The following is a 12,822-nucleotide window of genomic DNA, read 5'->3' on the forward strand; positions in this document are numbered from 1 at the left end:
GAAGCGGAGTTTGGGTTTGGGGTCAGGTGTGTGTATATGTATGTTTAGTTCCGGTGGTTTTTGTGTAGTTGTGCGTGTTTTTTAGCTCTCTAATGGTTGGTTTCAAGTCTATTGTACGAGTATGTCGCAGTTCATTAGAACTGATATAATGTTGTAATTCCGGATCATTTGATCTTTATATATATATACTACTACTATTTTTGCAGAAAAAAAAATTAACCATTCTTCATTTAATAAAAACGATAAAAGGGCGAAATCAAAAGATGAAACCCTAATTCGTCTTCACAATCAATTGTTCTGGCCCGTGTCTTTGAAAAAATAGGTGCAGGTTCAAATCTTGAGGGGGAGTTTTCTCCAATGTTGTGCCTCTGGTATCCTTCACTCTGTGCGGGCCAAGTAGTTAACCTAAATAATTTCGGGTACGCTTTGCGCGATTGATGCGAGAAGTTTATTCCTAACGGGTGTGTGGGTTGCAAATGAGAGGATTTGATACCAAAATTGTCGTTCTAATAAAAAGAATGTGAAGGAATTAGGTTCGAACTTGTGCATGTCTTTGATTCAAGCTAAACACATATGGGTCCAGAGATGATAAACATCGGTACGGTCCAGAGATGATAAACATCGGTACCATTGAGCCACAAGCTCATTCGTGGTTGTTTCATCTTGTTTAGACAGGATAGGTAAATAGTTGGAGGTGGTTAAAGATATGGTTTTGTAAACAAGAGGAAAAGATTCACTTGAAATGACAAATCGCCTACAAGTGTCAGGCACATATCATAAAAACGGGATTTTTAATGATCGTTAGTGAGAGAGACCAACCACAGAACTTGAATAAATCACGGTGAACAATCAAGTAAAAAAGTTTAAAGGCAACTATGAGATATGGTATAAACCACATAAACCATTGTCGTAATTATGACTTAGAGTTATCATTACTTATGATGGTCATATTCATGACATGTTTGCATGAAACGTACAATTGTGGGTAAACCCTCTTCTACATTGTGTTAGTTCCTGATAAAACCATATCTTTACGAACCCTACATACCAAACCCTCACTACTAAGATTCTTGAACCTTTTAGAAACAAGGGTTTGGTTATAAATACAATCCCAATGTTAACGTTACAAGGGTTTACAATCTCTTACATCTAACACCTCATAAAGCTGGAGTAATATTCAACAATATATTACAAGATTAATTGTCTTAACCACTTTAAGTCGATTCTAATCTCCAACAATATTGCACATTAATCAGAGTGCCAACAATCAATCACTCATACATCATCAATCTATACTTAAGATGAAATATTCTTGATCACTGGTATTGGGGAATGGTTGCTTCATGAACAGAAGACCTTTTAGCAATTTGAAAACATCTAAATAACAACATAACATCTTTCATCTCCCCAAATACATGAAGTTGAAAATTCATCAATACAAATCAATATTTCCGCAGCAATCGGACAATGTAATAAACAACATTGAAAAAAGGCATATATTTCATGTAGATTATTGGGTTGAACATGTTGGTGTATACATGTAAGGCCATTGTTCATTTAAACTAAGTATGAGAACTTAAAGTTTTACACTTTATTTACATCTGTACAGATAGATATTTTATAGCACGGATATGTTGCATCTATACGGATGCCTGACACATCTGTACGGGTACACATGCAGTCTCTATATATAGGCCATTCGGGTTGATTGTCAAGGTTACGAACCTTAACACCTCTAAGCCATTCCTACTCGTTCCTAAATGTAAATTATCAAACCCTAATCGATTCATAATCGTTCCAAGTCAGTTCTTATGGTAAATCGAACATTAATCAAAGTGTTTTTGACTAAACACTACATAACTGATCTGCACACCCAATAACCAAATTTGGACTATAAACCTAAGTATCTGCCATTTTCCGATTTGCATAGCCAAGAACACCATACAACGGATATAACTCGTATCCTTACATTTAGCTTATCTGTTACCACATCCATACGTGTAGAATTTTATCCGTACGTATACAACACATTCGCACCATCACTCCATCAGAAAGTTACCTCTTTACGTATAGATCTACATCCATACAATTACCCCATCTATATACACCATCCGTACGTTTACTTCATCTGTATAATCCATCAGTATGTGTACACCATCCGTATCCCATATCCGTACTAATACACTGTCCTATACCCTAACCGTACAAATAGATCATCCGTAAGTCTTATCCGTACATTTAGCCTATCCGTGCCTCATATCTGTACGCATATTGTATTCGTGTAATTCATCTATACGTATAAACATTTCAGAGTCATCAGACTTTTCAGCAACCGATCACGTGTTTGCAACATCTAATACGAAGATGCAAAACCTTATATTTACTTAGACTGAATCAGGGAACATGAAAAAGGTTCCTTATCTCATGAACATGGATAATTATGCCATCGGGACACCTAGGTTCAAAAATTGGATCAGTGGTGTTGACCCCCGTATGTGGGAGTTTATTGAGAAGGAGTATGTAGCACCACTAAGTGAGAATGGTCAAGCAAAGCCAGTTACTACCATGATAGAGAAAGAACGAGAGTCTTTTGGTTTAGAATGTAAAGCTTATGAAAATCTTACTCAGGCTCTACATCATGATATTTTCCATCAATTCATCACCAGTAACAAAACTTCATGGAAGAAATATAGCAATGGAAACTAGTAATGAGGGTAATGTTGGGTACGGAATCAAAAAGGGTAAGATATTGAGAGCTTAGTTCGATATGTTGCTGTAATGACCCGGAATTTTCCGACCAAATTATACTTATGAGATTAATATTTACATAAATTAAACTATACCAACATGATAAGCAATCCAAATTGTTGAGACTTGTGTTTTTGAAAAGAGTTTTACACAACGTTTGACCGTCCAATATGACCGATGATATCACAAACTATATAACATACGATAATTATACGTTTGTGTATATATATGTATTTATATATATTTACCATGATCTAATGATGGTTTAACATCTCATTGTGTACTAATGACAATGAGTTATAAGCATATTTTGAAACTACTAACTTAAGTTTTCAAAAGGATAACTATACGTAACATTCTTTGATATATATACTTATAATCTATAATGCTTATACATGTATTGTATATATAATGTATTTAATCACTTTTTAAGGACTTAAATACATAAAACAATATAAGTATATTCACAAAAGATAGCTATATTTGAATTCTCGTTCCGTTTCCTCAAGATTTCTATACGTATATCTAGGGTATATGTACCCGTATCATACCCAGCTTCTATATGTATTTACTATTGGTATATGCACATCAAATCAACATCCTAATCAACATTATTACTGCCCTAGATATGAGGTAACTAGGATTTGTCAAGTAGTATGAATTATTAGTAAGAAAACAAAATTAGGAATCCTTTTCTTTCTTTATAAACTAAAAACGTTTTTATAAATGAACACCATTTCTTCACTTCATTTTCTCATACCTACACCCTCATTTCTCTCTCAAAATACTCCTAACTTCATACTTGATCATCTTCAAGCATTTTTCCCATCATTTAGCTTCAATTACAAGCCTTAAACACCATAAGAAAACTCTTTCAAGAACATATCAAAATAACCACCCATTTGAAGAAGTTTACTTCCAACCTTTTGATCTAACTCCACCACTCTTTGATTTCAAGATTATTTCTTATCTTTTGAAGTAACTTTGTCCAAGTAACTTGAGGTAGTAACCTTGTTCATAATCTTATTTAATTCATATTCATATAGCTATCTTATTTTGTGGTATAAAATTTTAACAACAAGAACATAGTTTGAATGATTTCAAACTTGTTCGCAAACTAAATAGATCCTTCTAACTTGAATTTTAAAACACTTCAAGACCTGTAATATATCATAATGATATGCTAACCTAACAAGATATAACTTGGTTTTACAAAGAACATCTTAAAAACTGAATCTACGTCGTCGGAGTGCAACCGGGGGCTGTTTTTGGTTGGATAATTAAAAACCATCTTGAACTTTGAATTGGAAGTTCATGTTCTGGAAAAAATGATATTTCTTATGAATATGTTAACACATAAAAATTTCATGGTTTAACTCAAAGTGTAAGTATTTTTAGAAAAATGATCATTAAATGTTGTTTTTATGATGGAAAATGATCACTTTCATAAGTTTCACCAAAGTTTGACCTATAACCTATGATTTCGAATAAAAACTAAGGTATTTTCAGTTCATATTCTTAAAATTTGACTCGATCCAAGGAAGTGGAAAGTTGAACCAACAAAAACGGAGTTGTAATGAAGAAACTACGACTAAAACAAGATTGGGTATCCGAAGCTAGTTTAGCTACGAAAATATTTGGAGAAAAAGTAAATTAATCATATCTTTTCTAATTAATATGATATTTTATATATGATTACTTATGATTTGATTTTATATATTTCAGGACCACTCGTAAACAACATGAGAAGATTAATCATAAGACCTCATGATTGTACGCAACACGTCATTTGACAACACGGTACTTTATGTACGCAACACGTCATTTGACAACATGGTACCATGGGTCGAGATTAATTCTGATCAATACGAATACGATGGGGTCTTTATTTATTTTATTTAAGCAACTAATTGTGGACCACTAACATCGGACTGCTAACTACGGACTAAGAAAATATTAAAAGTATATATATATATATATATATATATATATATATATATATATATATATATATATATATATATATATATATATATGTAACGATTACTTAAAAAGAAAATATGTTGATATATTATATATATGGTTAGGTTCGTGATATCTATTGGAGACCAAGTCGAATTAAATACCTTCAAGGCAAAAGTGAGTTTCATTTGCTCCCTTTTTAATTGCTTTTGCAATATATATTTTTGGGCTGAGAATACATGCGCTGCTTTTATAAATGTTTACAAAATAGACACAAGTACTTAAAAATATATTCTACGTTGAGTTGTACCACTGGCATATTTCCCTGTAGCTTGGTAACTACTATTTACATGGGTATTGTAAACGCGAATCCTGTTGATAGATCTATCGGGCCTGACAACCCCAACCGGACTGGATGACCAGTATTCAACGGTTGCACAGTACTTCGTTTTGGTGACTACACTTGGTACGGTGTAGTGAGATTTCATAATAAAGGGAATATGCGACGTTGATTAAATGTTAAGTATGGTTACCAAGTGCTCAACCACTTAGAATGCTTTACATACACTTGCGAGTGTATTATGTTTATGATTATGAAATCTTGTGGTCTATTAACATATTGAAATGATTGTTATGATAAACCTATGAACTCACCAACCTTTTGGTTGACACTTTAAAGCATGTTTATTCTCAGGTACGAATTAAGTCTTCCGCTGTGCATTTTCTCAATATAAGGACATTACTTGGAGGCGATCATCGCAATGGGACCAAATGTTGATGACTTCGTCCAGGTGGATTAGGACGGGTCCTTTCAGTTGGTATCAGAGCGATGGTCGTAGCAAACCAGGTCTTGCATTAGTGTGTCTAACTAGTAGTTGTTAGGATGCATTAATAAGTCTGGACTTCGACCGTGTCTACATGTCAAAAGTTTTGCTTATCATTTCTAGTCGGAAATCATCTGCTTATCATCCTTAGAAAATTACCTGCTTATCATTCATAAGTCTAGACACGATTTACTGCATTTACTGCATTGATAGTGTATAGACGAATTCTTATCTTAGCATATCTGTTATTGCGAACTTTGATTGATATCTTTTCAAAGATTCTCCGTAATTTACGTGATTTTGGTATTATATATACATATGTAAATTATGTATTGAAGAGTACCAAATCTTACTCCTATAATCTATTCCATACCAAAAATTCATTTTCCCCATTATACAAGATGGATTCTGCATCTAGTTCGAATTCTTCAGATTCCGACAGTTATGCTGATATGGATTTCTATTCGGGCTCGGAAAGCAGTGTCACCGGAATGGATCAACCAATTTCCCATCATCTATTCTGGATGAATTGGGGATGGGTTCGTAATATACTAAATCACTGGAGACAAGAAGAAGGTGATCCATTCCATCCACCAAATTGCCCTCTTGGCGATGAACCTGAAGCACTTACCGGCGAACCTATTCGAAACACCATTTTCTCTCTCATTTCTAGAGTATCTCATCACGATTATATACTATCCCATATTACAAATCTTGTTCATTCGCTCGCTCCAACCGCCAATCATCCCGGTGTACTAGCAGAAGTTAACGAACTTCGCGCTCGCGTGACGGCTTTGGAGAACATGGTGCGAAGGTTGCAAACCCCAGCAGCAGCACCAGCAGCATAATCAACACCACCATCAATAACATCAACAATACCATCATCACCACTAACAAACAACATCCGCATCACACGTCTCGACATCATAATCTGTCCCACAAACAACAACATCATACGCACCATAGATACCAAGGAGTACCAACAATAATGAACGATGAAGTATTGATCCATAACTTCATTGATATTCTGTGAAGAATATGTGGTTTCAAAAAGTTTTAGAGATTTCTTATTCTAGCTCAAACCGAAAAGCAAATGAGATTAATATCATATTAACTCATTAAATTCATGATTTCATCTGAAGAAAATATATATGTATATATGTTTTCATAAAGATTGTAATTAAAAGTTCTTTTGTACAAAATGTTAATGGTGAAATTTTTTTTAACGGGTAGGTAATACCCGAGGAATAATTAGATTTCATATTAATAAGTTACATTGTACGTTCATCGAAGCTGATTCAACAGTCATTTACTATCCTACTTACAACCACCGATATACGTATCCGTTCACCGCAGAATAACCATTTTCATTCAATTTCATATTTAGATTTTGACTTCCCAGAATCCAACAAGTGGCATATGAAGAAAACATATGACAAAATAAAATCTGTTAGAAACAAACAAATTAACTATGAAAAATTTTGTTAAGAATCCACGCTAACTGTTCTAGCTAACTGTTCCTAGCTAACTGATTACATTTTATTTATCGCAGTTTATTTATCGCAATTTAATTATCGCACTTTTATTTATCGTCATTTAATTTCTGTAATTATTTTACGCACTTTAAATATCGGGACACGTATACAATGTTTTGACATATCATATCGACGCATCTATATATATTATTTGGAATCACCATAGACACTCTATATGCAGTAATGATCGAGTTCTCTATACAGGGTTGAGGTTAATTCTACAATAATATATATAGTTTGAGTTGTGATCGAGTCTGAGAGGTATACGGGTCACGACACGTATTAATTAATTCGTATATTATATATTAAACTATATATGAATTATTGGACTGTTACTGTGGACTATCGACTGTGGACTAATGACATTGGACAATTAAAATGAATTAAAATATTGATTATAACATATGAAACTAAACATTTCTTCAAGATTTCCACTTGATTTCATCTTAAACCTCATTGTATCTCGACGATTACAATCAGCGTTCAAATCTATCATGATTCTTAAAAACACCTCAATCGAGAGGATAAACCAACCGCACTTCATCTACGGAAGAAAAGATTGATGCATATAGTTATGCACCTGAAAAACCCTCGGAAACTGAGTAAACGTTTGACACGTATCTGTTCTAGTTCCTTTGACATTGTTATTACCGAAGATCGTTTTGCAATCCCTTTCCAAAGTAGCTAATTTTGTCACAGCTCCAGCAAGTCAACTCCGACTTTTCATCTGAAACAACTTTATTATAACCGTGATATATATGCGTACTCTTTATTGTTACTGGGGAACCTTTTATATTCCACAATATTACCATCAGCGATTAATCATTCTAAAAACACAATTCTTCTGAAACTACCTCGGTTTGATAACCGATGACCCAGATCAGTTAACTTTAAAAATGCTGACGAAGCAGCATGTTGTAGATGATCTTAATGGCCAAAAGTTTGATGATAAAGAAAGGAGTGTTAGGAACGCTCGATAGAAAATTTAGTACCGAAAAGCGGATTATGTGAAACTATGAAGAAAGCCGTGGACAAATCACAAAGAATAAGTTTGCCTTCAAAGAATCCAAATGATTCTGTGCCTGCTGAAATCGTTAGCAAACATCTTATTTCTCATTCTAAACCTTCACAGACAAATCTTCTTCATCATCCATTGATATTAGAAATTCTAAGATATTCTCGTATGTTCTATTATAAATATCCACCATATTTCTGACGATATTTTCACTACTATTCTTATCTGAGATCATTTATCTCTCCGTAATATCTGCAACATAAAAGAAACTGTGTTAGTTTCTAAATTCTAAAACCTTCGAGTTTAAAATATGAATGTTTTGAAGTAGTGTTGGGAACTGAAGCATGGATTAGTATAATATAATGACACTTGATCAACATCATTATATTATAGTAAGTCATGCTGAGTTTCTAATGAAGCATGATGATTCACAGTACCGTCATCATGTGCCATTTACACGACTCTTACATTCTATCTAATCTCTAAACATATCAAGAGAATATTTTTCTGGATGACTCGGTCTTCTCCAGGGTATTCTGGTAATTTAACAAATTAAAATCGTTCTATTACCATTTTCTTCTTAGAGCATTAGCTATGTTCATTCTGAATTTCATATCTACAAATTCCGGACCATTACTCGCTTGACTCGAAGTCGGGAAGAGAAAACGAAAGCATGAAGCTCCGAAAAATAATGAAGAATATAAACTCCGATAATAACCCCAAAATTACAAACCGTGTATATCGATGCAGATAGCAATATAGAGACACGGGAGAATTAGAAACACTATAAACACAAGAGTATAGTAGAAGTAAATAGATTCTTCTGGTGGTAGATGAAAAAGAAGAATGACAGATATAAAAGTTAGGAGTATATCAAGAATCAGGACTGGATGGAGCATATTGATGAATGCTTTAAAGTAAGAATCAAGGGAGAAAGAATAGAATGTGTGAGTCGTGGAAAATAAGGAAACGAAGGGGTGAATTTATAGTGAAATATCCGACAGAGCAATCGAAATAGATTATTGTATATAATCAAAGAAGATCCTGATTTCCTTAATCACCAAAGAACCAAATCTTATTACGTAAGATTCTCTTTAAATCCCTTAAATCCCGGAAATCAATCATAACTACGTCATCGGTTAAGACGAATATATTTTACTCATCTCACTCTTTTACGATAGTCTCATTTATATTCTTCGCATAATCAAATCGTTTTATCTACATTACTCAATGATGATAAAACTCCATTATCATCTTATATTTGTCATGAAAACCTTCTTATTGTTATCCATAACAACCTCTATCAAATTTCGGGGACGAAATTTCTTTAATGGGTAGGTACTGTAATGACCCGGAATTTTCCGACCAAATTATACTTATGAGATTAATATTTACATAAATTAAACCATACCAACATGATAAGCAATCTAAATTGTTGAGACTTGTGTTTTTGAAAAGAGTTTTACACAACGTTTGACCGTCCAATATGACCGATGATATCACGAACTATATAACATACGATAATTATACGTTTGTGTATATATATGTATTTATATATATTTACCATGATCTAATGATGGTTTAACATCTCATTGTGTACTAATGACAATGAGTTATAAGCATATTTTGAAACTACTAACTTAAGTTTTCAAAAGGATAACTATACGTAACATTCTTTGATATATATACTTATAATCTATAATGCTTATACATGTATCGTATATATAATGTATTTAATCACTTTTTAAGGACTTAAATACATAAAACAATATAAGTATATTCATAAAAGATAGCTATATTTGAATTCTCGTTCCGTGTCCTCAAGATTTCTATACGTATATCTAGGGTATATGTACCCGTATCATACCCAGCTTCTATATGTATTTACTATTGGTATATGCACATCAAATCAACATCCTAATCAACATTATTACTGCCCTAGATATGAGGTAACTAGGATTTGTCAAGTAGTATGAATTATTAGTAAGAAAACAAAATTAGGAATCCTTTTCTTTCTTTATAAACTAAAAACGTTTTTATAAATGAACACCATTTCTTCACTTCATTTTCTCATACCTACACCCTCATTTCTCTCTCAAAATACTCCTAACTTCATACTTGATCATCTCCAAGCATTTTCCCCATCATTTAGCTTCAATTACAAGCCTTAAACACCATAAGAAAACTCTTTCAAGAACATATCAAAATAACCACCCATTTGAAGAAGTTTACTTCCAACCTTTTGATCTAACTCCACCACCTTTTGATTTCAAGATTATTTCTTATCTTTTGAAGTAACTTTGTCCAAGTAACTTGAGGTAGTAACCTTGTTCATAATCTTATTTAATTCATATTCATATAGCTATCTTATTTTGTGGTATAAAATTTTAACAACAAGAACATAGTTTGAATGATTTCAAACTTGTTCGCAAACTAAATAGATCCTTCTAACTTGAATTTTAAAACACTTCAAGACCTGTAATATATCATAATGATATGCTAACCTAACAAGATATAACTTGGTTTTACAAAGAACATCTTAAAAACTGAATCTACGTCGTCGGAGTGCAACCGGGGGCTGTTTTTGGTTGGATAATTAAAAACCATCTTGAACTTTGAATTGGAAGTTCATGTTCTGGAAAAATGATATTTCTTATGAATATGTTAACACATAAAAATTTCATGGTTTAACTCAAAGTGTAAGTATTTTTAGAAAAATGATCATTAAATGTTGTTTTTATGATGGAAAATGATCACTTTCATAAGTTTCACCAAAGTTTGACCTATAACCTATGATTTCGAATAAAAACTAAGGTATTTTCAGTTCATATTCTTAAAATTTGACTCGATCCAAGGAAGTGGCAAGTTGAACCAACAAAAACGGAGTTGTAATGAAGAAACTACGACTAAAACAAGATTGGGTATCCGAAGCTAGTTTAGCTACGAAAATATTTGGAGAAAAAGTAAATTAATCATATCTTTTCTAATTAATATGATATTTTATATATGATTACTTATGATTTGATTTTATATATTTCAGGACCACTCGTAAACAACATGAGAAGATTAATCATAAGACCTCATGATTGTACGCAACACGTCATTTGACAACACGGTACTTTATGTACGCAACACGTCATTTGACAACATGGTACCATGGGTCGAGATTAATTCTGATCAATACAAATACGATGGGGTCTTTATTTATTTTATTTAAGCAACTAATTGTGGACCACTAACGTCGGACTGCTAACTACGGACTAAGAAAATATTAAAAGTATTAAAAGTATATATATATATATATATATATATATATGTAACGATTACTTAAAAAGAAAATATGTTGATATATTATATATATGGTTAGGTTCGTGATATCTATCGGAGACCAAGTCGAATTAAATACCTTCAAGGCAAAAGTGAGTTTCATTTGCTCCCTTTTTAATTGCTTTTGCAATATATATTTTTGGGCTGAGAATACATGAGCTGCTTTTATAAATGTTTACAAAATAGACACAAGTACTTAAAAATATATTCTACGTTGAGTTGTACCACTGGCATATTTCCCTGTAGCTTGGTAACTACTATTTACATGGGTATTGTAAACGCGAATCCTGTTGATAGATCTATCGGGCCTGACAACCCCAACCGGACTGGACGACCAGTATTCAACGGTTGCACAGTACTTCGTTTTGGTGACTACACTTGGTACGGTGTAGTGAGATTTCATAATAAAGGGAATATGCGACGTTGATTAAATGTTAAGTATGGTTACCAAGTGCTCAACCACTTAGAATGCTTTACATACACTTGCGAGTGTATTATGTTTATGATTATGAAATCTTGTGGTCTATTAACATATTGAAATGATTGTTATGATAAACCTATGAACTCACCAACCTTTTGGTTGACACTTTAAAGCATGTTTATTCTCAGGTACGAATTAAGTCTTCCGCTGTGCATTTTCTCAATATAAGGACATTACTTGGAGCCGATCATCTCAATGGGACCAAATGTTGATGACTTCGTCCAGGTGGATTAGGATGGGTCCTTTCAGTTGCTATGAAGGATGAGTCTCTTCATGATCTAACTCCAAGTTATTGTCATCTCTTGTCTGAACTGGAGGCTCATGAGATATTCTTGGAACAGTCTAAAATTGTGTAGTGCTTGGCTGAGGCACTTCCAGAGTGTTTCAACTCTTATATTGAAATCTTGAGAACTAATAATGCACTGGAAAGATATACTTTGAATAAGTTTGTCTCTAATATGAGAGAAAAGGATCTTAATTACAAGACTAAGGCTGCTTGTATGGAATATAGTCAGGATCCCTCGGTATACATGGCTAGTACTTCTCATAAGGCATCAGGTCATGAATCATTGCAAATGGCCTTCATCTCTAATACAAGGGTAAGTGATAACTGACAGTATGTGTACAATTCAAGCATCTCATCAAGAAGTACAAGTACGAATCAATCACCAATAGCTCCTGTGACTAACACGGCAGTGCTAAAACTTAAAATTTCAAGCGCAGGACCATAGTAGTAGCAGCGAAAGATATGGCCAAGGTAGCCTTGGTTGTTAATTTGTATGATGCATTGATTCATGGTAATCTTGGAAATTTTCATTTTACCGGTAAAGACTATGATCATATTGATAAGGATGAGACAGAAAAGATAGACATCATGTGGCATATGGCTTGTGCTGTTAGAAGAGCAAAGGAGTATATGAAGAGGACTGG

Source organism: Rutidosis leptorrhynchoides, chromosome 3, assembly GCF_046630445.1.
Source record: "Rutidosis leptorrhynchoides isolate AG116_Rl617_1_P2 chromosome 3, CSIRO_AGI_Rlap_v1, whole genome shotgun sequence".
Lineage (NCBI taxonomy): Eukaryota > Viridiplantae > Streptophyta > Magnoliopsida > Asterales > Asteraceae > Rutidosis > Rutidosis leptorrhynchoides.